We start from the raw sequence: 13,338 nt of genomic DNA on the forward strand, positions 1-13,338 counted from the left end.
ATTAAGGAGGCCATTTAGTCAGCAGCAGCAGAAGTCCTGTGCCTGGACGCTCCAACAGCGGCCAGACACAAGCAGAAGCAGAAGCAGCAGAAGCAGCAGCAGCACCACCTTTTGTTTTTTGGCTGCAGCAGCAGCAAGGCCCACAGGGCTGGCTAGCTGGCTAGCCAGCAAGCAGGTAGCAATGAAAGTAGGAATCTTTCTTTTTAACCCTGTAAGGGGGTGGTGCACTGTACCCGAAGATACTGCCATATCGGGTCAATGCATAGGGCGACGGAAGCAAGCTTCGAAATCGGCCCCCGTTCTCAAAAATCCATTTAATATATGGTCCCCAGATAGGGGACGTATCAGATATTAAACTGATAAGAACAGATACTACACTTGATCTTAGCCAAAAGGCCGAGAAGCGATAACCGTGAAAGGGGCGGGCCCAACAAGGTGCCCTTCATGGGCACTATCACTGCTTGCTGTCAGGGAGGCTGCCAGACAATTTTCCATGCACACTCTGGGCTGGGGGGCAGTCAACCACCAGTACACACAGCAGAACCTAAACCCATACCATTATTGCTAAGCAGCAAGACAGGGGCCCATTGCACTCCCACGGGGCCTTTTTAAATGCAATCCATAACCCGGATTTGCCAGGAACCCTTCTTACTCCTCCTACTTGCATGTGACACTGGGCTTAGGATCTGCATAGGAAACACACACACAAGCACACACCTACCTTTGTTGCCTGCAGATGCCTCCTTGGCTGTCCCCAAACGGTATCAAACCAACACCCACGGGAAGCTGTAAGCATAGAGGACATGCCTGCACCCCATTGGACTTACCTGTGTGGGTTAAACCCGGGTTATTTGACAACCTATGGCGGTGATGGTTCTGCTCAGGCAGAGCAGTGCTGATGCTCCTCATAAAGCTGTCGCTGCTGTGAAGGTTCTAGGTGACATCACAAATCCCTATGGTTACATACACAACAAAGCTGGGTTGTTGTTGTTTACACTCTGCAAGGCCTGTGGAAGTGAGTGACATCATAGCACTGTAGTTCTGAGGGTTCTAGATGGATGCAACAATCTCCTGTTGCTTCTATGAAGGCCATAATAGACGACATCACCAAACAGCTCCATAGTCACATACACAGCAAAGGAGAGATGTTGTTTACACCTAGTGATGTCAGTGGTATTGAGTGACATCACAGCACAGTGCTAAGGCTCCTGGGCCTGGACACAGCAGCGGCTGCAATATCTCAACGGAGAATACGTTTATATATATGTGTGTGTGTGCGCGTATATATATATATATATATATATATTTATATATATATATATATATTTCTCCGCCGAAATCACTTTTAAACCCATTTCCACCTTTTTTTCCCTTCTCTTCCTCTTACTTTTTTTTCACGTTTTTTTACGTTTTTCTCCTTTTCGCCTCTTTTCTGGGCGTATTATTCTTCTTTTTCTTCTTTTTTTTCGTCTAATGCATACCCCATCAGTGCAGCAATGCTTATTCAATACCGCCAGCAGATGGAGACACTGGGGGATAATTTTCTAAGGATTTATACTGATTTTTCCTGTCTGAATTTGTCGCACAGAAAGTTGCAGGCCAAATATGTGTGACATTTCTGCGACTTTAGCTTCTAGAGCATTTTTACAACATTATACATAGGTGCTGAATACATAAAAAGCGACTGTTCAGCGACAGACAAGTCGCATCGGCTGAAAGTAGGCCAGAATGTCAGTCCATGTTGGAGCAGGTTTAGATACAGTCTAAAGTATAGATCTCAAAGTCTGTGCACAGAATTTAGCAAGGGCCTCGCACCTTCTGATGCATCAGGTAGGTGCACAATAGCATAGCCTAACCCTCTGTACTTTGGTCTATATTGATGCGGGACATAGACAGCCAGCTGATGACCAATCCATTAGTGCAATGGATGGCTGGAAGCATTTGTCTTTGCCTTTGCAATACCACAGAAGCAATGCATGGTCAATGTACAGCAATGACACACCTGTGTGAACAGCCAGGAGACCCCCCCCCCCCCATGTTATGTTACATAGTTACATAGTTAGTACGGTCGAAAAAAGACATATGTCCATCAAGTTCAACCAGGGAATTAAGGGGTAGGGGTGTGGCGCGATATTGGGGAAGGGATGAGATTTTATATTTCTTCATAAGCATTAATCTTATTTTGTCAATTAGGAACATTCAGCACCCACCCGCTATCAAGGCAGCTGCCTATCATGTCATGCCCTACCTGCACAGGTGTGCTGGCTACTCAAATGATCCAATTAAGGAGGCCATTTAGTCAGCAGCAGCAGAAGTCCTGTGCCTGGACGCTCCAACAGCGGCCAGACACAAGCAGAAGCAGAAGCAGCAGAAGCAGCAGCAGCACCACCTTTTGTTTTTTGGCTGCAGCAGCAGCAAGGCCCACAGGGCTGGCTAGCTGGCTAGCCAGCAAGCAGGTAGCAATGAAAGTAGGAATCTTTCTTTTTAACCCTGTAAGGGGGTGGTGCACTGTACCCGAAGATACTGCCATATCGGGTCAATGCATAGGGCGACGGAAGCAAGCTTCGAAATCGGCCCCCGTTCTCAAAAATCCATTTAATATATGGTCCCCAGATAGGGGACGTATCAGATATTAAACTGATAAGAACAGATACTACACTTGATCTTAGCCAAAAGGCCGAGAAGCGATAACCGTGAAAGGGGCGGGCCCAACAAGGTGCCCTTCATGGGCACTATCACTGCTTGCTGTCAGGGAGGCTGCCAGACAATTTTCCATGCACACTCTGGGCTGGGGGGCAGTCAACCACCAGTACACACAGCAGAACCTAAACCCATACCATTATTGCTAAGCAGCAAGACAGGGGCCCATTGCACTCCCACGGGGCCTTTTTAAATGCAATCCATAACCCGGATTTGCCAGGAACCCTTCTTACTCCTCCTACTTGCATGTGACACTGGGCTTAGGATCTGCATAGGAAACACACACACAAGCACACACCTACCTTTGTTGCCTGCAGATGCCTCCTTGGCTGTCCCCAAACGGTATCAAACCAACACCCACGGGAAGCTGTAAGCATAGAGGACATGCCTGCACCCCATTGGACTTACCTGTGTGGGTTAAACCCGGGTTATTTGACAACCTATGGCGGTGATGGTTCTGCTCAGGCAGAGCAGTGCTGATGCTCCTCATAAAGCTGTCGCTGCTGTGAAGGTTCTAGGTGACATCACAAATCCCTATGGTTACATACACAACAAAGCTGGGTTGTTGTTGTTTACACTCTGCAAGGCCTGTGGAAGTGAGTGACATCATAGCACTGTAGTTCTGAGGGTTCTAGATGGATGCAACAATCTCCTGTTGCTTCTATGAAGGCCATAATAGACGACATCACCAAACAGCTCCATAGTCACATACACAGCAAAGGAGAGATGTTGTTTACACCTAGTGATGTCAGTGGTATTGAGTGACATCACAGCACAGTGCTAAGGCTCCTGGGCCTGGACACAGCAGCGGCTGCAATATCTCAACGGAGAATACGTTTATATATATGTGTGTGTGTGCGCGTATATATATATATATATATATATATATATATATATATATATATATTTCTCCGCCGAAATCACTTTTAAACCCATTTCCACCTTTTTTTCCCTTCTCTTCCTCTTACTTTTTTTTCACGTTTTTTTACGTTTTTCTCCTTTTCGCCTCTTTTCTGGGCGTATTATTCTTCTTTTTCTTCTTTTTTTTCGTCTAATGCATACCCCATCAGTGCAGCAATGCTTATTCAATACCGCCAGCAGATGGAGACACTGGGGGATAATTTTCTAAGGATTTATACTGATTTTTCCTGTCTGAATTTGTCGCACAGAAAGTTGCAGGCCAAATATGTGTGACATTTCTGCGACTTTAGCTTCTAGAGCATTTTTACAACATTATACATAGGTGCTGAATACATAAAAAGCGACTGTTCAGCGACAGACAAGTCGCATCGGCTGAAAGTAGGCCAGAATGTCAGTCCATGTTGGAGCAGGTTTAGATACAGTCTAAAGTATAGATCTCAAAGTCTGTGCACAGAATTTAGCAAGGGCCTCGCACCTTCTGATGCATCAGGTAGGTGCACAATAGCATAGCCTAACCCTCTGTACTTTGGTCTATATTGATGCGGGACATAGACAGCCAGCTGATGACCAATCCATTAGTGCAATGGATGGCTGGAAGCATTTGTCTTTGCCTTTGCAATACCACAGAAGCAATGCATGGTCAATGTACAGCAATGACACACCTGTGTGAACAGCCAGGAGACCCCCCCCCCCCCCCCATGTTATGTTACATAGTTACATAGTTAGTACGGTCGAAAAAAGACATATGTCCATCAAGTTCAACCAGGGAATTAAGGGGTAGGGGTGTGGCGCGATATTGGGGAAGGGATGAGATTTTGTATTTCTTCATAAGCATTAATCTTATTTTGTCAATTAGGAACATTCAGCACCCACCCGCTATCAAGGCAGCTGCCTATCATGTCATGCCCTACCTGCACAGGTGTGCTGGCTACTCAAATGATCCAATTAAGGAGGCCATTTAGTCAGCAGCAGCAGAAGTCCTGTGCCTGGACGCTCCAACAGCGGCCAGACACAAGCAGAAGCAGAAGCAGCAGAAGCAGCAGCAGCACCACCTTTTGTTTTTTGGCTGCAGCAGCAGCAAGGCCCACAGGGCTGGCTAGCCAGCAAGCAGGTAGCAATGAAAGTAGGAATCTTTCTTTTTAACCCTGTAAGGGGGTGGTGCACTGTACCCGAAGATACTGCCATATCGGGTCAATGCATAGGGCGACGGAAGCAAGCTTCGAAATCGGCCCCCGTTCTCAAAAATCCATTTAATATATGGTCCCCAGATAGGGGACGTATCAGATATTAAACTGATAAGAACAGATACTACACTTGATCTTAGCCAAAAGGCCGAGAAGCGATAACCGTGAAAGGGGCGGGCCCAACAAGGTGCCCTTCATGGGCACTATCACTGCTTGCTGTCAGGGAGGCTGCCAGACAATTTTCCATGCACACTCTGGGCTGGGGGGCAGTCAACCACCAGTACACACAGCAGAACCTAAACCCATACCATTATTGCTAAGCAGCAAGACAGGGGCCCATTGCACTCCCACGGGGCCTTTTTAAATGCAATCCATAACCCGGATTTGCCAGGAACCCTTCTTACTCCTCCTACTTGCATGTGACACTGGGCTTAGGATCTGCATAGGAAACACACACACAAGCACACACCTACCTTTGTTGCCTGCAGATGCCTCCTTGGCTGTCCCCAAACGGTATCAAACCAACACCCACGGGAAGCTGTAAGCATAGAGGACATGCCTGCACCCCATTGGACTTACCTGTGTGGGTTAAACCCGGGTTATTTGACAACCTATGGCGGTGATGGTTCTGCTCAGGCAGAGCAGTGCTGATGCTCCTCATAAAGCTGTCGCTGCTGTGAAGGTTCTAGGTGACATCACAAATCCCTATGGTTACATACACAACAAAGCTGGGTTGTTGTTGTTTACACTCTGCAAGGCCTGTGGAAGTGAGTGACATCATAGCACTGTAGTTCTGAGGGTTCTAGATGGATGCAACAATCTCCTGTTGCTTCTATGAAGGCCATAATAGACGACATCACCAAACAGCTCCATAGTCACATACACAGCAAAGGAGAGATGTTGTTTACACCTAGTGATGTCAGTGGTATTGAGTGACATCACAGCACAGTGCTAAGGCTCCTGGGCCTGGACACAGCAGCGGCTGCAATATCTCAACGGAGAATACGTTTATATATATGTGTGTGTGTGCGCGTATATATATATATATATATATATATATATATATATATATATATATATTCTCCGCCGAAATCACTTTTAAACCCATTTCCACCTTTTTTTCCCTTCTCTTCCTCTTACTTTTTTTTCACGTTTTTTTACGTTTTTCTCCTTTTCGCCTCTTTTCTGGGCGTATTATTCTTCTTTTTCTTCTTTTTTTTCGTCTAATGCATACCCCATCAGTGCAGCAATGCTTATTCAATACCGCCAGCAGATGGAGACACTGGGGGATAATTTTCTAAGGATTTATACTGATTTTTCCTGTCTGAATTTGTCGCACAGAAAGTTGCAGGCCAAATATGTGTGACATTTCTGCGACTTTAGCTTCTAGAGCATTTTTACAACATTATACATAGGTGCTGAATACATAAAAAGCGACTGTTCAGCGACAGACAAGTCGCATCGGCTGAAAGTAGGCCAGAATGTCAGTCCATGTTGGAGCAGGTTTAGATACAGTCTAAAGTATAGATCTCAAAGTCTGTGCACAGAATTTAGCAAGGGCCTCGCACCTTCTGATGCATCAGGTAGGTGCACAATAGCATAGCCTAACCCTCTGTACTTTGGTCTATATTGATGCGGGACATAGACAGCCAGCTGATGACCAATCCATTAGTGCAATGGATGGCTGGAAGCATTTGTCTTTGCCTTTGCAATACCACAGAAGCAATGCATGGTCAATGTACAGCAATGACACACCTGTGTGAACAGCCAGGAGACCCCCCCCCCCCCCCATGTTATGTTACATAGTTACATAGTTAGTACGGTCGAAAAAAGACATATGTCCATCAAGTTCAACCAGGGAATTAAGGGGTAGGGGTGTGGCGCGATATTGGGGAAGGGATGAGATTTTGTATTTCTTCATAAGCATTAATCTTATTTTGTCAATTAGGAACATTCAGCACCCACCCGCTATCAAGGCAGCTGCCTATCATGTCATGCCCTACCTGCACAGGTGTGCTGGCTACTCAAATGATCCAATTAAGGAGGCCATTTAGTCAGCAGCAGCAGAAGTCCTGTGCCTGGACGCTCCAACAGCGGCCAGACACAAGCAGAAGCAGAAGCAGCAGAAGCAGCAGCAGCACCACCTTTTGTTTTTTGGCTGCAGCAGCAGCAAGGCCCACAGGGCTGGCTAGCCAGCAAGCAGGTAGCAATGAAAGTAGGAATCTTTCTTTTTAACCCTGTAAGGGGGTGGTGCACTGTACCCGAAGATACTGCCATATCGGGTCAATGCATAGGGCGACGGAAGCAAGCTTCGAAATCGGCCCCCGTTCTCAAAAATCCATTTAATATATGGTCCCCAGATAGGGGACGTATCAGATATTAAACTGATAAGAACAGATACTACACTTGATCTTAGCCAAAAGGCCGAGAAGCGATAACCGTGAAAGGGGCGGGCCCAACAAGGTGCCCTTCATGGGCACTATCACTGCTTGCTGTCAGGGAGGCTGCCAGACAATTTTCCATGCACACTCTGGGCTGGGGGGCAGTCAACCACCAGTACACACAGCAGAACCTAAACCCATACCATTATTGCTAAGCAGCAAGACAGGGGCCCATTGCACTCCCACGGGGCCTTTTTAAATGCAATCCATAACCCGGATTTGCCAGGAACCCTTCTTACTCCTCCTACTTGCATGTGACATGGGCTTAGGATCTGCATAGGAAACACACACACAAGCACACACCTACCTTTGTTGCCTGCAGATGCCTCCTTGGCTGTCCCCAAACGGTATCAAACCAACACCCACGGGAAGCTGTAAGCATAGAGGACATGCCTGCACCCCATTGGACTTACCTGTGTGGGTTAAACCCGGGTTATTTGACAACCTATGGCGGTGATGGTTCTGCTCAGGCAGAGCAGTGCTGATGCTCCTCATAAAGCTGTCGCTGCTGTGAAGGTTCTAGGTGACATCACAAATCCCTATGGTTACATACACAACAAAGCTGGGTTGTTGTTGTTTACACTCTGCAAGGCCTGTGGAAGTGAGTGACATCATAGCACTGTAGTTCTGAGGGTTCTAGATGGATGCAACAATCTCCTGTTGCTTCTATGAAGGCCATAATAGACGACATCACCAAACAGCTCCATAGTCACATACACAGCAAAGGAGAGATGTTGTTTACACCTAGTGATGTCAGTGGTATTGAGTGACATCACAGCACAGTGCTAAGGCTCCTGGGCCTGGACACAGCAGCGGCTGCAATATCTCAACGGAGAATACGTTTATATATATGTGTGTGTGTGCGCGTATATATATATATATATATATATATATATATATATATATATATATATTTCTCCGCCGAAATCACTTTTAAACCCATTTCCACCTTTTTTTCCCTTCTCTTCCTCTTACTTTTTTTTCACGTTTTTTTACGTTTTTCTCCTTTTCGCCTCTTTTCTGGGCGTATTATTCTTCTTTTTCTTCTTTTTTTTCATCTAATGCATACCCCATCAGTGCAGCAATGCTTATTCAATACCGCCAGCAGATGGAGACACTGGGGGATAATTTTCTAAGGATTTATACTGATTTTTCCTGTCTGAATTTGTCGCACAGAAAGTTGCAGGCCAAATATGTGTGACATTTCTGCGACTTTAGCTTCTAGAGCATTTTTACAACATTATACATAGGTGCTGAATACATAAAAAGCGACTGTTCAGCGACAGACAAGTCGCATCGGCTGAAAGTAGGCCAGAATGTCAGTCCATGTTGGAGCAGGTTTAGATACAGTCTAAAGTATAGATCTCAAAGTCTGTGCACAGAATTTAGCAAGGGCCTCGCACCTTCTGATGCATCAGGTAGGTGCACAATAGCATAGCCTAACCCTCTGTACTTTGGTCTATATTGATGCGGGACATAGACAGCCAGCTGATGACCAATCCATTAGTGCAATGGATGGCTGGAAGCATTTGTCTTTGCCTTTGCAATACCACAGAAGCAATGCATGGTCAATGTACAGCAATGACACACCTGTGTGAACAGCCAGGAGACCCCCCCCCCCCATGTTATGTTACATAGTTACATAGTTAGTACGGTCGAAAAAAGACATATGTCCATCAAGTTCAACCAGGGAATTAAGGGGTAGGGGTGTGGCGCGATATTGGGGAAGGGATGAGATTTTATATTTCTTCATAAGCATTAATCTTATTTTGTCAATTAGGAACATTCAGCACCCACCCGCTATCAAGGCAGCTGCCTATCATGTCATGCCCTACCTGCACAGGTGTGCTGGCTACTCAAATGATCCAATTAAGGAGGCCATTTAGTCAGCAGCAGCAGAAGTCCTGTGCCTGGACGCTCCAACAGCGGCCAGACACAAGCAGAAGCAGCAGAAGCAGCAGCAGCACCACCTTTTGTTTTTTGGCTGCAGCAGCAGCAAGGCCCACAGGGCTGGCTAGCTGGCTAGCCAGCAAGCAGGTAGCAATGAAAGTAGGAATCTTTCTTTTTAACCCTGTAAGGGGGTGGTGCACTGTACCCGAAGATACTGCCATATCGGGTCAATGCATAGGGCGACGGAAGCAAGCTTCGAAATCGGCCCCCGTTCTCAAAAATCCATTTAATATATGGTCCCCAGATAGGGGACGTATCAGATATTAAACTGATAAGAACAGATACTACACTTGATCTTAGCCAAAAGGCCGAGAAGCGATAACCGTGAAAGGGGCGGGCCCAACAAGGTGCCCTTCATGGGCACTATCACTGCTTGCTGTCAGGGAGGCTGCCAGACAATTTTCCATGCACACTCTGGGCTGGGGGGCAGTCAACCACCAGTACACACAGCAGAACCTAAACCCATACCATTATTGCTAAGCAGCAAGACAGGGGCCCATTGCACTCCCACGGGGCCTTTTTAAATGCAATCCATAACCCGGATTTGCCAGGAACCCTTCTTACTCCTCCTACTTGCATGTGACACTGGGCTTAGGATCTGCATAGGAAACACACACACAAGCACACACCTACCTTTGTTGCCTGCAGATGCCTCCTTGGCTGTCCCCAAACGGTATCAAACCAACACCCACGGGAAGCTGTAAGCATAGAGGACATGCCTGCACCCCATTGGACTTACCTGTGTGGGTTAAACCCGGGTTATTTGACAACCTATGGCGGTGATGGTTCTGCTCAGGCAGAGCAGTGCTGATGCTCCTCATAAAGCTGTCGCTGCTGTGAAGGTTCTAGGTGACATCACAAATCCCTATGGTTACATACACAACAAAGCTGGGTTGTTGTTGTTTACACTCTGCAAGGCCTGTGGAAGTGAGTGACATCATAGCACTGTAGTTCTGAGGGTTCTAGATGGATGCAACAATCTCCTGTTGCTTCTATGAAGGCCATAATAGACGACATCACCAAACAGCTCCATAGTCACATACACAGCAAAGGAGAGATGTTGTTTACACCTAGTGATGTCAGTGGTATTGAGTGACATCACAGCACAGTGCTAAGGCTCCTGGGCCTGGACACAGCAGCGGCTGCAATATCTCAACGGAGAATACGTTTATATATATGTGTGTGTGTGCGCGTATATATATATATATATATATATATATATATATATATATATATATTTCTCCGCCGAAATCACTTTTAAACCCATTTCCACCTTTTTTTCCCTTCTCTTCCTCTTACTTTTTTTTCACGTTTTTTTACGTTTTTCTCCTTTTCGCCTCTTTTCTGGGCGTATTATTCTTCTTTTTCTTCTTTTTTTTCGTCTAATGCATACCCCATCAGTGCAGCAATGCTTATTCAATACCGCCAGCAGATGGAGACACTGGGGGATAATTTTCTAAGGATTTATACTGATTTTTCCTGTCTGAATTTGTCGCACAGAAAGTTGCAGGCCAAATATGTGTGACATTTCTGCGACTTTAGCTTCTAGAGCATTTTTACAACATTATACATAGGTGCTGAATACATAAAAAGCGACTGTTCAGCGACAGACAAGTCGCATCGGCTGAAAGTAGGCCAGAATGTCAGTCCATGTTGGAGCAGGTTTAGATACAGTCTAAAGTATAGATCTCAAAGTCTGTGCACAGAATTTAGCAAGGGCCTCGCACCTTCTGATGCATCAGGTAGGTGCACAATAGCATAGCCTAACCCTCTGTACTTTGGTCTATATTGATGCGGGACATAGACAGCCAGCTGATGACCAATCCATTAGTGCAATGGATGGCTGGAAGCATTTGTCTTTGCCTTTGCAATACCACAGAAGCAATGCATGGTCAATGTACAGCAATGACACACCTGTGTGAACAGCCAGGAGACCCCCCCCCCCCCCATGTTATGTTACATAGTTACATAGTTAGTACGGTCGAAAAAAGACATATGTCCATCAAGTTCAACCAGGGAATTAAGGGGTAGGGGTGTGGCGCGATATTGGGGAAGGGATGAGATTTTATATTTCTTCATAAGCATTAATCTTATTTTGTCAATTAGGAACATTCAGCACCCACCCGCTATCAAGGCAGCTGCCTATCATGTCATGCCCTACCTGCACAGGTGTGCTGGCTACTCAAATGATCCAATTAAGGAGGCCATTTAGTCAGCAGCAGCAGAAGTCCTGTGCCTGGACGCTCCAACAGCGGCCAGACACAAGCAGAAGCAGAAGCAGCAGAAGCAGCAGCAGCACCACCTTTTGTTTTTTGGCTGCAGCAGCAGCAAGGCCCACAGGGCTGGCTAGCTGGCTAGCCAGCAAGCAGGTAGCAATGAAAGTAGGAATCTTTCTTTTTAACCCTGTAAGGGGGTGGTGCACTGTACCCGAAGATACTGCCATATCGGGTCAATGCATAGGGCGACGGAAGCAAGCTTCGAAATCGGCCCCCGTTCTCAAAAATCCATTTAATATATGGTCCCAGATAGGGGACGTATCAGATATTAAACTGATAAGAACAGATACTACACTTGATCTTAGCCAAAAGGCCGAGAAGCGATAACCGTGAAAGGGGCGGGCCCAACAAGGTGCCCTTCATGGGCACTATCACTGCTTGCTGTCAGGGAGGCTGCCAGACAATTTTCCATGCACACTCTGGGCTGGGGGGCAGTCAACCACCAGTACACACAGCAGAACCTAAACCCATACCATTATTGCTAAGCAGCAAGACAGGGGCCCATTGCACTCCCACGGGGCCTTTTTAAATGCAATCCATAACCCGGATTTGCCAGGAACCCTTCTTACTCCTCCTACTTGCATGTGACACTGGGCTTAGGATCTGCATAGGAAACACACACACAAGCACACACCTACCTTTGTTGCCTGCAGATGCCTCCTTGGCTGTCCCCAAACGGTATCAAACCAACACCCACGGGAAGCTGTAAGCATAGAGGACATGCCTGCACCCCATTGGACTTACCTGTGTGGGTTAAACCCGGGTTATTTGACAACCTATGGCGGTGATGGTTCTGCTCAGGCAGAGCAGTGCTGATGCTCCTCATAAAGCTGTCGCTGCTGTGAAGGTTCTAGGTGACATCACAAATCCCTATGGTTACATACACAACAAAGCTGGGTTGTTGTTGTTTACACTCTGCAAGGCCTGTGGAAGTGAGTGACATCATAGCACTGTAGTTCTGAGGGTTCTAGATGGATGCAACAATCTCCTGTTGCTTCTATGAAGGCCATAATAGACGACATCACCAAACAGCTCCATAGTCACATACACAGCAAAGGAGAGATGTTGTTTACACCTAGTGATGTCAGTGGTATTGAGTGACATCACAGCACAGTGCTAAGGCTCCTGGGCCTGGACACAGCAGCGGCTGCAATATCTCAACGGAGAATACGTTTATATATATGTGTGTGTGTGCGCGTATATATATATATATATATATATATATATATATATATATATATTTCTCCGCCGAAATCACTTTTAAACCCATTTCCACCTTTTTTTCCCTTCTCTTCCTCTTACTTTTTTTTCACGTTTTTTTACGTTTTTCTCCTTTTCGCCTCTTTTCTGGGCGTATTATTCTTCTTTTTCTTCTTTTTTTTCGTCTAATGCATACCCCATCAGTGCAGCAATGCTTATTCAATACCGCCAGCAGATGGAGACACTGGGGGATAATTTTCTAAGGATTTATACTGATTTTTCCTGTCTGAATTTGTCGCACAGAAAGTTGCAGGCCAAATATGTGTGACATTTCTGCGACTTTAGCTTCTAGAGCATTTTTACAACATTATACATAGGTGCTGAATACATAAAAAGCGACTGTTCAGCGACAGACAAGTCGCATCGGCTGAAAGTAGGCCAGAATGTCAGTCCATGTTGGAGCAGGTTTAGATACAGTCTAAAGTATAGATCTCAAAGTCTGTGCACAGAATTTAGCAAGGGCCTCGCACCTTCTGATGCATCAGGTAGGTGCACAATAGCATAGCCTAACCCTCTGTACTTTGGTCTATATTGATGCGGGACATAGACAGCCAGCTGATGACCAATCCATTAGTGCAATGGATGGCTGGAAGCATTTGTCTTTGC

General features: G+C 46.0%; 6 non-coding genes across 6 annotated transcripts; all 6 read right to left on the minus strand.

Annotated features, from left to right (window-relative positions):
- Window positions 1-217: 217 nt before the first annotated feature.
- Window positions 218-408, minus strand: LOC130346928 (U2 spliceosomal RNA). The gene has a single exon (XR_008884961.1). It is a non-coding gene; the product is annotated as a U2 spliceosomal RNA (small nuclear RNA).
- A 2,090-nt stretch (window positions 409-2,498) lies between these two features.
- Window positions 2,499-2,689, minus strand: LOC130346929 (U2 spliceosomal RNA). The gene has a single exon (XR_008884962.1). It is a non-coding gene; the product is annotated as a U2 spliceosomal RNA (small nuclear RNA).
- Window positions 2,690-4,774: 2,085 nt separating this feature from the next.
- LOC130346931 (U2 spliceosomal RNA) lies at window positions 4,775-4,965 on the minus strand. The gene has a single exon (XR_008884963.1). It is a non-coding gene; the product is annotated as a U2 spliceosomal RNA (small nuclear RNA).
- Window positions 4,966-7,050: 2,085 nt separating this feature from the next.
- LOC130346933 (U2 spliceosomal RNA) lies at window positions 7,051-7,241 on the minus strand. Its single transcript, XR_008884965.1, has one exon. It is a non-coding gene; the product is annotated as a U2 spliceosomal RNA (small nuclear RNA).
- A 2,084-nt stretch (window positions 7,242-9,325) lies between these two features.
- On the minus strand, window positions 9,326-9,516 carry LOC130346934 (U2 spliceosomal RNA). The gene has a single exon (XR_008884966.1). It is a non-coding gene; the product is annotated as a U2 spliceosomal RNA (small nuclear RNA).
- Window positions 9,517-11,607: 2,091 nt separating this feature from the next.
- On the minus strand, window positions 11,608-11,797 carry LOC130346953 (U2 spliceosomal RNA). The gene has a single exon (XR_008884984.1). It is a non-coding gene; the product is annotated as a U2 spliceosomal RNA (small nuclear RNA).
- Window positions 11,798-13,338: the final 1,541 nt, after the last annotated feature.

This window comes from Hyla sarda, unplaced genomic scaffold (genome assembly GCF_029499605.1).
Source record: "Hyla sarda isolate aHylSar1 unplaced genomic scaffold, aHylSar1.hap1 scaffold_804, whole genome shotgun sequence".
Taxonomy (NCBI): domain Eukaryota; kingdom Metazoa; phylum Chordata; class Amphibia; order Anura; family Hylidae; genus Hyla; species Hyla sarda.